At 38.2% G+C, this 16,753-nt stretch overlaps 1 long non-coding RNA gene across 1 annotated transcript; it reads right to left on the reverse strand.

Annotated features, from left to right (window-relative positions):
- Positions 1-9,803: 9,803 nt before the first annotated feature.
- On the reverse strand, positions 9,804-14,621 carry LOC131276519 (uncharacterized). Its single transcript, XR_009183987.1, has 3 exons — positions 14,375-14,621; positions 11,004-11,053; positions 9,804-10,022 (listed from the first exon to the last, which is right to left on the reverse strand). It is a non-coding gene; the product is annotated as an uncharacterized lncRNA (long non-coding RNA).
- Positions 14,622-16,753: the final 2,132 nt, after the last annotated feature.

The raw sequence follows: 16,753 nt of genomic DNA on the forward strand, positions 1-16,753 counted from the left end.
TCATCGCTATCCTTTTTTAGTAAAGCTTGTGCCACATTTTCATATGTAGGATCGCTGCTGCCTCGCCCCCTGCCCTCTTCACACTCAAGTATTAAACAGGAAGCCTGCTCTATTCTTTTCAGTAACTGGCGGAGGTCTGCTGTCACCCAACTGTTATGGCAAAAAGTTTTAGCTCAGGCCAGCATTTCAGAAGATAAGGATATACAAAATCAAAATAATACCTGGAAGAACTGATGATCAGCTCCAAAGAGAGATGTAATTCATTACCATAAATGATCTGAATGTTATCAGATACCATGCTCTGATTTACTCAAGTATCTGTGTATGAAAGATAATTTAGACAAGGTCATCCAGAAACAAATATATGACCTTAAAAACTGGAAATTCATTTCTTTAGGAGAAGTATATGTGTTTTCATCATGAATTGTCCTATTTTAAGGATGAAAGAAGCAATAAGCAAAACTTCATATTTCTATTGACTCATGCCAGCCAGCAATGATTACAGAAACACAAGTCAGAACCAAGTCCCACAATGTCACTTTTGTTCTGCATTATAACATGTCACTTTTCCTTCCTAGGTGTGTTGGTCAGCCAGAGGGGTGCAGATGCAAAGTACCAGAACTCTGTTGGCTTTTATAAAGGGTATTTATTTGAAGCTTACAGTTACCAGGCCTTAAAGAGCCCAACTCAAGGTACTGTAAGTGGTACTTTCTCACCCAAAGTCTGTTGTCACGGTTGAGGCAAAATGGCGGACAATCTCTGCAAGGGCTCAGCCTTCCTCCTTCCTCTTAAAGTTCCATGGTCCAAGCTTCTTCTGACCTCCGCTGTAGGCTGATATAAGGCTTGTCACTCTCTGGTCTCTCCACAAGGTCAGCTGTAGACTATCAGGCTCATCTCTCTTCCAGGACCATGACTATGGAGCGTTCTCTCTTCCTGCGTATCTGCTTCTGTGTGTTCTTTTTTTCCATGTGTTTACTTCTGTGTGAGTGTCTGTTTTATCTGTTTGGTAGGTAACAGTCTCTACTCTGATGAAGGCCACTGCAAAGCTGATTCCTGGCCAGAGACTTGATGCTGAGTCGCACTCTAATGGCGTGGTTGCATCAGAGCCCTAATCGTAATATAATTTAATCCAATGTCTCAGCTGAATCTAATATAATCAAAGGGTTATCATGCCAGAGGAACTGACCAGTTTGCAAACATGATCTGTGTTTCTTTTTGGAATTCATAAATAATATCAGGCTTCTACACTAGGATAGGTTGAAAGTCTTGAGTATATTCCATGTAAGGACGTAGTAGATACTCTGTGTTCCAGTTTTGGGTGACTTCCCTGGGTCTGCCCATTAGGAATTGGATTTGGCTGTAAATAACAGAAACCCAAAACCCAAACACTCAAACAACTTATTGTTTTTTCTCTCTAGAGGTAGAAATTCAAAACTGATGTGGCAACTTCACAGTTTCACTAGGGAGTCGGTCTCCCTTCAACTTTCTGTTCCTCCATACGTAGGGTGTGAACTTTGTCCTCATGCTCTCAAAATGGCTCCAAGGACCAACATGAAAGGGAAAAGTAAAGGTGCCCGCATCTTACTAAGTGAAAGAAGCCAATCGGGCAAGTCTATGTACTATATAATTCCAAACATGTGACATTCTGGAAAGAGCAAAACTATAGACACAGTAAAAAGGTCAGTTATGACTACAGGTTTGGGGTGGGAGTCAGGGGTGGGAGTACAAGGCGTTTTCAGGGCAGTGAAACTTTTCAGTATGATGCTGTAATGGAGGATTCATGACATGCGTTTGTCAAACTGCATACATACTGTACAGCACATACCGTGAACTCCAATGTAAACAATGGACTTTAGTTAATAATAATATACCAATTATAATAAACGTGCTACATTGATGTAAAGTGTTAATAATAGGGTGCGGAGCAGGGTGGAGGGAGTAGGGGTGTAAGGGAACTCTCTGTATTTCCTATGAAATTTTCTGTAAACCAAAGCTGCTCTAAAATATAAAAGTTATTATTATTATTTTTTTAAGTGAAGGACAATATGCCAGCCATTTTAGTCCCCTTCAAAGAGCTTTGCTGAAAGTTCCACCCAGTAACTTCCACTTAGGTCTAATTGGCTAGAGCTCAGTCCCATGACCACACGGTGCTAGAGGAATGTAGTGTTTTAGCCAGACTCTGTGGGAAAGTAAAAGGAGAAGAGAGATTTGGTAGGTAACAGTCTCTACTCTGATGAAGGCCACTGCAAAGCCGATTCCTGGCCAGAAGCCTATCCAGATAATGTTTTCTCAGTAGGTCCTATGTTTCCTCATGAATTATCACTTGACTCACAGCTGGGGGCAAAGTAATAACAACTGTCATGTATTCAACATCATAGAGTTCTATTTTTAATTTTTGCAATAATCCTTCACTTATACAACACTTTTTAACAATCATTGAAACAACAAAAACGTCAGTGTAAAATGGTTGTAAAAATATCTGTTCTACAGAGTTGCTTCTACATTATCTTATTTTCTTTGTTTCTACTGCATTATTTGGGATTTTCGGCAAAGCTTGGGACCAAAACGCTTGGTCTGAATATAAGAGTTCTTTTAAGTAAAGCGTAACTTACTAGGAGTCTTCAAGCTGTTTGTCTAGGGACAGTTGCATGTCTTTGGGTTCTTTGATCTTATTTTAAAAAAAAAAAAAAAAAAAAAGATCCAGGTACCATGGAGATAAATATGTAGCCCAGTTAGATAATCATTATCTCTCTTCCAGATAAGGTTTGTAATCTTTTACAATAGCCCAGGGACCCTCAATAAAATAGTAGTGACTTGACTTTCCTTAAAAGACTTCAGTCATTCCTGTTTTCAGTTGTCAAGTCACTCTTTTATATTCTCCTTTTTAGGCCATTAGATCATGAGTGAAATAGGCATTTTATTCAGAATTCTCATTACTATGACAAGGAGTTGCACCTAGCAAACATTTCCTGGGAAACATTTACTAGAAAATATTTATTTTTCCTTTCTCTTAAACCCACGATGATGAATAATAGGCCTGGCTATAAGTGTGGAGCAGTTAACTGGATTAAGTTTAAGGTTTAAGGTTTCAATTTGCCCATTAATGCATAATTTATTCTGTTCTAGTTGGCTCATACAGTGATTCCTTCTCTCCACCATCAAACTAGGCTATTTTGACTTTGGTTGTTCCTGATTTTGTGCCTTTGTGGTCTAAATATCAATGTTGCTGTACTCAAGAGATCACCATTCTCTGCTATAGAAAGAGTGGAGAAAGAAAATAAGACAGATTGATTTTCTAATAATCCTTCTTATGGGGTCATGGGGGGAGAAGAAGCAGCAGGAAAAGAAGTGGAAGAGTAAGGGGAAAGAGGAGAAGAAGATGCAAGAGTATATAATTTTGTGCTCTATTTTTAGAAGGTGGGTCCTGTATCTTATTCATAACATCAGTTTTGCAGTCATTATTTGCATGGAGCTTCTTTTCTGAGAAAAATGAATTGCTATCTGATGGCATGCACAGAGGCACTCTGGGGGCCAAGAACCTCCCATAGTTCTTTATGGGGTGTTCTTTGAAGCTGGCAACCATACTCTAAATATTTACTCTCATGCTCTCTCCCTCCATCCTTCCTTCCCCCCTCACACTTTCCTTTCCTCCCTCCTTTCCTCTCCTCTCCCTGTATCACACACAAAGACGCACACACACAGTACAAACCCACCCTATGTTCTGTCCATTTAATATGATTTCTAGTCAATACTATTAATTTATTCCAAGAACATTTACCTACTTCCATTAGGCACTACAGGGACTAAAAGTTAGGATCTAGCTGAATAGTATCCTAGAGGGATAAGGAAGTTTGTTTTTTTTTAAATCAAAAAAACCTTTGTATTATTACTTCATGGCTAGACAAAACAAGATGCTTCTAAGTAGTGCTGCCTGAAAATGACAAAAGAGAAGGGGTGTGTGTTTATGCATGTGTTTGTGTTTTTTTGTGTGTTTCTGTGTAAGTCTGTATCCACATCCTTCTGTGTCTATGACTTGTACTAGAATGTTCTAAATAAGGAGATAGTTTAAAAAGACTTTGTGTATGGGTTGGAGGTTGACGTTTACTTTAGCTTGAATTGGGAGTATTTCATGTTGTCTTGTGAACACATTTAACATTGTCACAAGTGTCAGCTTACTTTCTAAGAATGGTAAAATTCTGTAATTTACTTAAGGTCCCTAGCAATTTATCTTGTCATGAATTGCTCTGTTGGGAATTCAGAGACATGACTCTGAAATTGTGGGAAGTATCAAATTATTAATTCTCAATGACCTTCTAAAATTCGTCATATTTTTTTCTTATTGTTTTTGCTTTATATAATTAACTTTTGCTTGTATAGGATAAAGAATAATTGTAATACAAGTGGGCAAAACTGAAGCCTCTGGTTTATGATGCTCATTGGAAGATTCATACTTTTTCTGGAATTTTCTCTTGTCTTCCTCGTTGTATATAAAATTCCATTGGAAGAAAATGAGTCCATAACCCTTGCTCCCCTAGAAAATCAGACAACAGCTCCTGAATTTAATCCAACATTTCCTTCCCAACTCAGGTTTGCATAAAAGGTGAAGAAAAAAAAGAAACAGAGATAAAGGGAAACAAAAGATTCTACTTGACAGGGATAGGGAGAAAAAGAAGAAAGGAAAAAAAAAAAAAGCCTTTTCAGCTGTTGTGCAACTACCACAATAAAACATTAGATTTACACTCAACCTACTTCCAGAAGTTATTTGAGATGGCCTGTAAAAAGTAAATATTAGATAATTAAAATAATGATCAAAATTTAAAAAAAAAAAAGAACAATAGTGAAAGGGAAGTAGTTATTAAGTCAGAAATACTGACCAAGGATATTTAGCAAAACTGAATGTCACAATTTAACTCTGAGCTTCCTGCAGCTAAAGCAAAAGTTGAAAATCAACAAAATACAAATCCCTCCATTTTCTTATTAATGGAGAGCAAACAATTACATCAAGAGATTCTATTTCCTCATAAAGTTTGGTACCTTAATAAAAAGTGTATGATTCTCAGAAATCAGATTTAAATCAATGTGGGCTGCCTCCCACAGCCCTCTGCTTGATGCACAATCAACTTCCCCTCTAGCTGTCTTAATTGGAAGGTGGAAGTGATCACAGCAGTCATTACATTCTAAAGGTTGATATAGAGTGTCAGATGCCACTGCAATTCACACATTTTATCTCTGAACTACTAATTTACTTTTGTTGATATGGGACAGCAGTGTTTGCAGCTTCTCTAGCTCCTGAATCTCTCACTGTATATTTTCTTGGACAAGGTGTGAGTGCAGCTCTGGGCAAAGGACACCAGCTTTGATTACAGATCACCTTCATAGTCAAGTTGGAGAGGCAGTGAGAAATACAGATTAAAGTTAACCATTATGGGTTCTAATTTGCCCCCGCAGTTTCAACTTTGTCCTAATTCTCTGCTGCTGCATTGCAAGTTTTTCTTCCTGACTCTTGGTACTTGATGTGAATTGAATTGTGTACCAGTCTGGGCATATTCTTGGTTTTAGTACGCATTCTAGTGGCTGTGGACCCATTGTAAATAAAATCTCTTCAAGATGATATTTCAGGGAAGTGGATGTGGCTCAAGTGACAGAGCTTCCACTTACCGTACGGGAGGACCCGGGTTCGATCCCTGGGACCTCCTGGTGAAAAGGAATAAGAGAAAGCGTGCCCACATGGTGAGCCAGTGCCACACGAGTGCCCATACAGTGAGCCAGTGTCCACGCAAGTGAGTCACACAGCAAGATGATGACACATCAAAAGAGAGACAAGGGGAAAGTCAAAGTGAAGCACAGCAGAAACCAGGAACTGAGGTGGCACAATTGACAGGGAACCTCTCTCCATATCAGGGGTCTCCAGGATTGACTCCCGGTGAATCCTAGAGGAGAGAAAATGAGAAGAGAAGACAACACAGACAGCAAAAACAGCAGGATGGAAGAAGGGGAAAGGGGGAAATAAATAAATAAATCTTAAAAAAAAAGATACGTCAGTATGGCCTCATTAATCAGGTTGGGATTTAATTCCAACAACTGGAGTTCTTCATAAACAGGGCAAAAGTTAGGTAGAGAGAGAAGCCACCAGGAACAGCCCGAAGCCAGAAGACATTGAAACTCAGAAAATAAAGAAGGAAAGCCCACCATGTGAATTGCCGTGTGATGGAAAATTAGCCAGATGATATCATTTCTCAAGAGGAAAAAAGCCTTCTAGCCACTGAAACAATAAGCCATTAAATTCTTATTGTTAACCCAACCCATTAAATGGTATTTGTTTTAGCAGCTAGGAAATGAAAACAGTCCTGCTGAACTACAGGGATTTTATACCCACCCCCAGATGCAGAAGCAGTCATCAGCCATAGATTTCTTCACCAGCCCCCACAAATGTTTAAAGTGTAATCTCTGTTATAAATCCATATTACTCTTAGTATTCTAAATGCTTTATCAAGCAGGTGCATTGTCTTTGAGACTGTAATGGGGTAGATAAAAACTGGAATGGCCTTGAAGAGACTAAGGCTTAAAGGATGTTGAGAAAAATTGTGTTTGGAAGCTGGAAATAAATATTATGTGGTGGCAGAAGCTCTGACACCACTACAGTCTGTTCTAATGTGGATATTAGAAAATACACCTAATGAATTGGAAAATTTGGTTAAGGAGATTTCCAGGTAAAAGTTAAAAAGTGACATTTTCCTTTAGCCACATATGATATGGTATTAATAGAGAAAGATGAGCTAAAATAAAATAATTATGCTTTTAAGCAGAATCTGAAAGAAATTTAAAGAAGCCAGACTTTGAAGGATTTGAAAATAAAACTGGTTCTTAATTCCAGCTTCTCATGATGATAAGAGACTCTAACAATAAGAAATAATTTCAGGGTAAAGAATAAATCAGAAGTGTGACTGTAAGACCCTTTGCCAAAACTTCAGAATAATATAAGGACATGTCTCATGAACTATTTTAACTAGACAGAAAAGTGTCTAAGGATATTAAGGAACTGTCACACAGCATCCTGTCAGCCCAAGCCTAATATCTGCAGATGTGGATTTTGTTTTGTCTATGGAATAAACCCTAATAAGATTTGTAAGAAATCCACGAAATATTTTACTCTATTGCATTAGAAGAAGCAATGTTTACTTAAAGGGATAGAGGCAAAAAGTGACTTTTAGGCCATTAAAGTCTAACAGGAATTAGGTTAAGAAAGCTATTCAATGGCAAAAAAATGATCCATTTCTCATGAAAAGGTAAGTATGCCTCATAGTGCAGTACTTAGAGGCCAGAGATAGAGCTAATATTCACAAAAATTCATACCCAAGAAACTGATGTTATGTGCATAGTTGGATTTCAGAGCTGCTGTGGACTGAGGCCTGCTGTAAGTCTCCCTTTTCCTTCTTTTTTGAAATGAGACTGTATTCCAAATATTCTATTTCCATATTAACATTGTATGTTTGGTGTGTGTGGAGGGGCAGATAACTTTTTATAGGCTTTCAGATTGAGAGGCAATGTTCTTGAGGAACTGAACTCAAGATACTTCTTCTGTGTTTGTACCTAATTTGGATGAAGACTTTGAGAAGATATTATAATGGGATTAAATGTTAGGGGGCCTGGAAGAGGAGTAAGTGCACTTTGCATCTGGGAAGGACATAAATTTTTGCAACCAGAGAGTGGACCATAATATATTGTATTTTCCAGAAAGAGCTGCAACAATGTCCTTCATCCCACATGATCTTGTGGAATATTATTTTGTTATTCCTCTGTAAAAAAGTGGAGTCTAATTCCCATTCCCTGGCTCCATTCTGACCTTCTAAACTTAATGACTCACTTGACAAATAGAGTGTGGCAGCAGTGACGTTCTAGAATTGATGACATTAGTTCAGAAGAAGCCTGACTTCTTTAGCCTGAATCTCTTGGAACACTTATTTGCTCTTGGCATACTCCTTCTTGCAACTCAGTTATCATGGTGTGAAAAGCCCAACGGAAGACCTTGGGTCAAAAGCCCCAGTTAAATTTCCAGCCTACAACCAGCATGCTTATCTACTCATGGGAAGTTTCATCTTGGATGTTCAAGTCAATGGAATTTTTAGATGACAACAGCTCACTAACTGACATTTGCTGCAACCTTCTGAGAGACTTTAAGGGAAAACCACCTAGCTGAACCGAGTTTCCCTCAGGTCTATGGCATTTAGAAAATAGTTTTAATGCATTGCCAATCAAAATATCATGGATTTGTATGTGTGTGTGCACACAAATGTGTTGGTAACAGAGGAAATTCGAGGACACATTCTAAGGATCATCTGAAAGAAATAAAAGGAGTAAGATTGGCCAAGAAAAATTTGGAAAATTGAGTAATCATAGAAGAATTTACCAGAATTAAAATATATTTTAAAGCTATAATAATTAAAATTCAGCTACTAGCAAAGGAAAAGAGGTACAGGTCAAGAGAGCATGAGAGCTGGAAAGGGAGAGTGGAAGAAAGAGCAAAAGAGAGATCTATAGCATATGATAAGTAATATAACAAGTCAAAGATAGAGCAAAAGAGATCTATAGCATATGATAAGTAATATAACAAGTCAAAGAAAAAGATAAGATCAATAAAATAAATGAGAACTCAATCTTTTACTTCAAGATGAAGTAAATGTTAATAAAAGAAGGTATTTTCAGAGAACTGTAGAGTTAAGTATAATAAATGAAACAATAAAATAACATCTGTGACTACAACCCTAGATGAATCTAGCATACTCTGTCAGGTAGGCTATTAAAAGTCTCCTGTCTTGTCTCTTTGCTTCTCTTGAGGCTCACTTCCAAACCATTCTGACCAGCAGAATGATCATATCACTTTCCCACTTAAAACCCTCCACATTTTAAAGGTATTTTTCAGTCATCAATCCAAATTCCTCACCATAATCTATAAAGCACCATAGGATGAGGTCCTGTTATGGCTTTGCCATTACTTTCTGCATTAGCTACCATGCTACTCCAGCTCTGTCTGGGATTGCCTCCCTCTCATCATTTGATTTCATTTCCAATGTCCTATTCCTCAAGTCTTTCCTTGATGGGAAGTCTCACCACGTACCTCTGTACACGCACAAGCACTCCATTTTCCATTGTCCTATTTTATCACTATGTGAGAGCAACTTATTAATACTTATTTAGTTGACTGCTTAGGTTTTCTATTGTGACTCTATCACCATTAAATTGTAAACTCAAGGAGGGCAGGGACTTTATCGCTCATCATTTTTGCAACACAAGACCTAGGGACAGCCACATGGTAGGTATGCAATAGAAATTTATTGAGTCATTTTCATAGTGAGGATATTCATTCCAACATACTAATTGAAGAAAATGTAAATGAAATGATTGACAAAACTTGACTATAGACTTTAAAATAAATTGTACATAAGAGTGTAAGAGTGAAATTATACAAAAAACAGGATAAAATTATTTGCAAAATGTTTGTCGAGTCAGTATATTTAATACATATATTAAATAGAGTATGAATCTGTAAGAGAAATATTAACACTCTAAAAGAAAAGCAAGGGTATATAAATAGAAAAATTTGAAATTAATAACACTCAAAAATGGATATGAAAGCACTGGAATTCTATTTCCATTTAGCTAGAAATTAGGTAGATGTTTGTGTGCATGTTGTATGTGTAGACAAGTATAAAAATAATTTTGGAAGGAATATGCATTGGTTCAAACTTTCTGGGTGAAAATTATGCAGTTTGTAGCAAAATCTTTAAAAGTATTCACATGTGGGAATCCCCTATATATATATATACACATACACATACATATTTTTTAAAGATTTATTTTATTTATTTATTCCCCTGCTTGCTGCTTGCTTGCTTTTGGTTCTGTGTCCATTCACTGTGTGTTATTCTGTGTCTGCTTGCCTCCCTTTGTTGTGTCATCTTGCTGCGCCAGCTCTCCATGGGCACAGGCCGTCAGCTCTCCACCGGCGCAGGACTGCCAGCTCTCTGTGGGCGCAGGGGAGCCTGCCTTCACCAGGAGGCTCCAGGAAGTGAACCCAGGGCCTCCCATATGGTAGATGGGAGCCCAACTGGTTGAGCCACATCCGTTTTCCTCCCCTATATTTTTGATGTAACATTTATGTAATCTAAATCTTCTTTAAAAATAAAAATATGTATAAATTTAAAAGTGCTTTGTTTAAATTAAAAAAAAATGTTCACATACTTTGATTCTACAATTCCACTTATATGAATTTCTTCTCAAGGAGATAATTAGAACTGAATGCAAAGATTTATGTTCAATAATATTCACTTAAGCATAATTTGTAAACTAATAATAACCTAGATGTTCAATGATAGTATACTTTTAAATTTATAGTGTAATGAAATGTAAGGCAGCCATTTCAAGACATATGCACAAAAAATTTACAAAGAATGTATATTTACAAAACTGTATATTGTATACCATATGCTCTCAGTTTTGTGATAAACACAACCATATTTCTGTACATAGATTTATATATATATATGCACACAAAACCACTTGAAACAAAATACACAAAAATATTAACAGGTGTTATTTGAGGCTCATGAAATTGTGACTGATTTATATCTTCTGCCTTATATTTTTCACATTTTCTAATTTTTCTTTATCTTCCATTACTTTTGTGGTAATTTTTAAAAATATCAAATGACATAATAAGCAATGATATGTCATGCTCAGAAAATTAGGGCTAGTTACCCACACTTATGTAGCACACTGTGCTGAAAATCAAAGAACTTTGATTCCTGAAGCTTGGGCTTTGTCCCCTGTGACAAACTTACTTTTCCACATTAGAACTCAACCTCGATCCTTAACACAGCTGAGATGCTTTACACTTAGGAAACAGAAAGTGACATCAGTTCAAACTTAATTAAGCAGACCCATGATGAATTAAAGCATACACCACTGCAGTCATTCTAGCAGAAACCAAACTCAGATTCACTTACCCAGAGAGGCAAAGGCTTTATAGATGAGTGGGGCCAAATCTCTGAAGGATCTGTCAGCCAACACAAGAAATTAGGATTACAGCCTATTCAATGCCTAGCTATTGGAGGATATTATATAGGGAAAAGATGAGATCTATGCTTTAAATGAAACACTAAACATCCTGGGCGCTATGTTGAAGGGTAGTGAAGAAATTTTGTGGTAACACAAGTGGAAAATGAAGGTATCTTAGAATGCAGTAGAGTGGGTGGCATGTATTCTGGGAAGCAGATCCATTAGAATCTGCCAAATTGAATGTAAACTGAGAAAAAGACAGAGAAAACAACATGGAAGGCAATGGGAACACCTGGGTGGATATTGCTACCATTAACTAAGAAAAGATAGACTTAAAAAGCAATAAATTTGTGGGCAGATGGTAGGGGAAGGGGAAATGGGGTGGAGATCCAATTGGAATTCCTTTTTCTGGGTCTTTCTCCCCCATGACTATAAAATTCTTCAACAGAGAAAATGGTGGCATGATACACAGTAAGCACTTGAAAAATATTTTTAAATGTATTTTTCCATTTCTCTAAACTCAGTTACACTTTTCATATAATTCCTGACACTTCTTCCTTTTCAGTTCCATTTACAAGGCTCCTTCCAAAATAGAGTTCTCCTTTTTCTGTTCTCTTGGAATTAACAAAGCTGAAAGTCTAACATGCATAAAATCCTCTTTCAAAAATTTCATACAGTATGGAAAAAAGTGGGACTAAAAGTCACACAGAGCTGGGATACCCCAGTCCATCTTAGCTCCTTAAGGCTCTGTGTCATACTTAACTTCCCTAAGCCTTGGTTTCCTGATGAGTTAAATGGGTTGCTGTGAGGATTATTTTAGTTAATACATGCAATATGGTAATGTGGATAAAGCACATCGTGAGGCAAAAATGTGGGCAGTGGGAAGAGCGAGAGACAAAAGCCTGGAAAGAGGCAACAACTGGAAGGTAGATGTAGCACTTTGGTGAAAAGACTCTGGTTTGGGATTCTAGTGGATCCAAATGAAAAAAGATGTGATCCTATGCATTCATTTATTAGCTAGACCTCACTTTCCACAAATACCTTACTACTTATCTTACAGGACTCAAGGAAGAACCTATAAAATGTATGTAAGAGGACTACAACTTTACTTTCCTTCCTCCCTTCCCCAACCGGACTTAGAACCTTGCTAGCCAGAGTACTGGTTATTTATAGTAACCAGCTATCTAATGCTGAGTTGCCACTTTCCAGATTATTAACTTTTCTCCAGCATTTTTCTAAGTAAGAAACCAATTCCCCCTCTTACATTGCTATCATCAAAATAAAAGCAAGTGAGAAGCAAGTGACAGAGCGTCCCCCTACCACATGGGAGTCCAGGGTTCAAACCCAGGGCCTCGTGACCCCTGGCCCACATGCAGTGCTGTTGCACGCAAGAAGTGCTGTGCCACACAGGGGTGTCCCCCGTGTAGGGGAACCCCACATGCAAGGAGTGAGCCCTCAAGAAGGGCCGCCCCATGCGAAAAGTGCAGCCTACCCAGGAGTGACGCTGCACACATAGAGAATTGACGCAGCAAGATGACGCAACAACAACAAAAAAAGAGAAAACAACAACAAAATAAAAAAAATAAAAGCAAGTGGTAAGAGGTGAGCAATGCCAGGGAAGCAGGAATACAGTTAAAAGAAATTCCAAATTGCCTCCCTAAAATGAACTCATGGTCGAATCCGGAGGCAGGAGAGGAATAGTGAGACTTCTCCTTGTCCCTTATTCTGAGAGTTTTTGGAAAACAACTTTTTTGACTTCTGCTACAGTCACCTAGAAACAATTGCAAACTCCCAGAGAGAGCCTGAATTAGGCTTCCCAGCACATCATATGGAACCTTACCCTACATGCCATTTCTAAAAGACTCTCCAGCCCTTCTCAGCTCTAAAACACTCAAACTCTCTGTTCACTGTATTTGGTTTTAATGTGAGGAACCCAGTGGACAAGTCAATTCCCCGAATCCCTAGTCAATAGATGGTCTTTCACAGTTTTACTGGCTTCTAGGCACAAAGAAAACTAGAAACTAAGCTTGAGATTTAGGCAACATTCTGTCAATCCTTTTTTTTCCCCAGTGTCATCTTATATCAGTGACTTCCTGCTAGGAGTACAAAGAGGAAGGAAGGTGAGGATGCCAAAACAGCCCGATTCCGTTTTTGCACAGCCTGAACCTTTCTGCAACCCCAGGGATTTGGGACTCGGAGAGAAACGCAAAGGTCAGTGAGCTGCTTAACCTCACAGCTGCTCTTGGTGAAGTTTCTGGCTGTATTTCCCTACTTCCTTCTGGTTTAAGAGCTGGGGATGAACAGGCATGCCAAGAAGTACAGTACACTCTGGGGACATGGAACCCGATTGGACCAGAGCAAAGTCAGGGAACTTTGCGTTCTAAGGTTCCTTTAAGGTTAGACAAACAGAATGTTGGAAATGAGCTGGGAGTTGGAGGTAGAGGATCAGCCATAGGTCAACTGAGCTTAACTCACAGTGGTGGTGTGACCATTTTTTCCAAAAGTCAAACACAGAGGTAAGCACAATTCTAGACATTTAGCAGGCCCTCCTCGTACACTTTGCAGTTCATTGATAACTGCTCTTAGTTAGTATTACATTCAGTAAGCCTCAGTGGTGAAGCAACTGAGTAGAAATTCTGATTCTGAACAGAGCTGGCTGTGTGCTCTCGTTACCTCCAGGAAGTGTGGCTGATGCTTGAACCGTGTGATAAGCGAGAAATAAGGCTTCAGTGCCAGTACCGCCTCCCAATGGCACCACAGACATGTATTATTTGCTTTAAAGTGTAAAGTGCTGATTCTCTATCTTAATGGAGAGTTGGTTTGAGTAGAAGGGAAGGCATCTGTCACCTGGAGAGGAGGAGGAAACAGAAGCTGGGACACCGAAGACAAACTTGTCCACTACCCACTTCTGCGGGAGATCAGCCACTGTGTTGTTTTAATTCTTGCTTAGGCACCAAAAAATGGCTTGTGCCCCTCAGAAAATTGCCTCACTTTCCTGAATCTGATCTGTTAAATAGGTACGGCAGTACTATTCTTGTAATAAAATCTACATGATAAAACAGACAACATGGCTCTGCCAACCTTTCAGGGGAATTCATTTTTTAAAACTGGAGGAATTATTTGATATACAGTAAGACTTAGAAAAAATTAACTAGAAATAACAATTACCAATATTTGAGAGTATGTGTAGAATACTACACCTTGAAGAGAAAAGGACAAAAGAGAAGTAGCATGTTGCTGTTAGAGACGTTTTAAAAATAAAATGTATTGGAAAATAAATGGAGGTCGGAAGACTCTACAGAGTTCAGTCAGTACTCACCGTTTTTCAATGATCAGGGACCAAGTCATCAATGTAGAAGATAAAAACAGACTAAGTTCCAGGAACTATCATCGAGTTATTCTGCATCTGAGACATAAAATTCAAAAGAACTTCTTAGAGCGATGATCTCTGAGTGAATATGGTAAAGGATATTTTCCTTTTCTTTCTGCATAGTCCTCATTCCCACTGGCCATTTAAAAAGCGTGGGTGTGAATAGCTTCTGTAGAAAAATGGGGGGAGTGCTTTTCTAAAGAGACATATTCAGTTTGTATAGCAGTGATGCAACTGGCCTGGCATTTTAGGGACTTTCAAATCCATGAATCAACATGTCACAAGTTAACTGAGGGTCACTTTTCCACCTCACACATTTTCAAACACGTGGCTGCAGAGGTCTTGAGAGTCTGTTTGGATCTACTTTGCCATTGTTGTTCGTAACTTCCACTTCATGTCCAACGTTATCATTTCCCTGAATCCTTGTTCCCTTCTTCCTAGCATGGTCTCCCAGCTTCTAGGTCATTATCCCTCAATGAATGGAACGGGGAACACGTTGGGATGTTTGGAGGAGGGGCAAATAGGACTGTAAATATATACCGTATCTTTAGGACACAGCATGGGAGGCAGCCGATACTTTTCCTTGAATGAATGAATAAATGATCAAAGGAATGAATGAATGAGTGTCTGCATGGTCTCAAACCATACTTTTTTTATGTGGTTCTGCATCTAATTCTAGAGACTTTTTTTTTAAAAGTTCCAAAAATGATCATATTGATGGTGGCAGTCCTGGATTGCCGTTCCAATTGAGCCCACATCGAGGGTCTTAGACACAACTGTTAAAAACAAAAGTGGCAGCGACAGCATCTCATTACTTAAAAGCTTATTGAAAAAAAAGACGCAATTTCCTAATGTTCAGTGTTGGAAGAATTACTAAAACCATCTAGTCCATTGATTCTCAGACTGCAAGTTATGAGCCATTGGTGAGTTGTGAAATCAGCAAGTTGTGACCCATTGGTGAGTTGTGAAATCAGCTTAGGGGATTGTGACTAGCCTTTTTTTTTTTTAATGAGAGAAGGGAATACAATACAATGGAAAAAATAACAATGCATAGAAGTAGTTAAAGTATTTCTTTTTTGAAATTCGTGTTTCAGTTATAATATTGATTAGTTACATATGTGCATTAGTTACGGATATATGTGCATACATATGTCCATATATATAATGACTATAACAAAATTGTACACTTGTATGTGTGCATGTCACAGTTACACAGGCTACATGTCATGGGCAAAAATCCTTACACTGGTCTACTCCCAATATTTGCATGCTTCCACAGTATACCACCTTCCTGATTGTACTTGAATGGTCCCATTGAATACTGTAGGAGGCTATTCTCTTGTTAAAAAACTGCCTTTAATTGTTCTCAGTCAAAATCTGTCCCTGGGAATTATTGACCTTAATTCTACCCCTACACACTTTTAGACAAACCTAATTTTTCTCCCATATGGTAGCCTTTCAAACATGTAAACTGAAATGTGTTGTCCCTGCTGAGTGCGTATTTCACCTCATAAAGCATTCCAGGGCTTCAGATGTCCTTCTGTAGTTTTGAGAATCTAAGTTGACCAGATGCTTTCCTTTAGCTTCTTCTGATTCCTCTATGCCCTTCACAAGTGTGGGCTGCATAGAGTTCTTGAAAAGTCAGATAGAATTAGGCAAGTCTGTAGAGAAGGGACCCAGATGTGACTGTAGTATAGTTAGGGGGAAAAAATACACACACACACACACAGAGGAGATGCTTTCAGAGTGGCCAGGGATATTATTTGCAGTACTACTTACAAAGTCTGGGAGGAACATGCAAGAAGTTCTCAAGCTGCAAGAAGCCCCACTTTGAGAATGTTTGAAATAGGTCAACGTCACAACTCTCAGTCAGAAGCACACATTGAGTGGGTGGGAGTCAGGAGTGGGAGGAGATGGTTCATAAAGAATTATTTTGACTTTCGTCATAGATTATAGAAACACACATGCTACTATAAATACATATAAATATCTCATGTCCACTTCCTGAGAAAAATATGCTAGTTTATGTTCACAACTGTTTTCGTTTTAAAGAAGCTATAAATAACAAGGGCTCAATATCTGAATCTGAAGAACTAATTAAAATTTTAAAAAAGGAACAGCTTATCTTCAGTTCCTTTTTTAGGAAACATTTCAAATATAGACTGATGGCTTAAGCAAAGACAGCTGTTTCATTTCCCAAGCAAAACCATCATTTAAAAAGAAATGCTTTTTAAAAAGTGGCCTTGGCTGTAATTCTTCTCAATAAAGTTGGGGATTTCCCCCCATATTTTGAATGAAGGCTTTCAAAACACATTTCCTCATTTTTTT

This window comes from Dasypus novemcinctus, chromosome 29 (genome assembly GCF_030445035.2).
Source record: "Dasypus novemcinctus isolate mDasNov1 chromosome 29, mDasNov1.1.hap2, whole genome shotgun sequence".
NCBI lineage: Eukaryota > Metazoa > Chordata > Mammalia > Cingulata > Dasypodidae > Dasypus > Dasypus novemcinctus.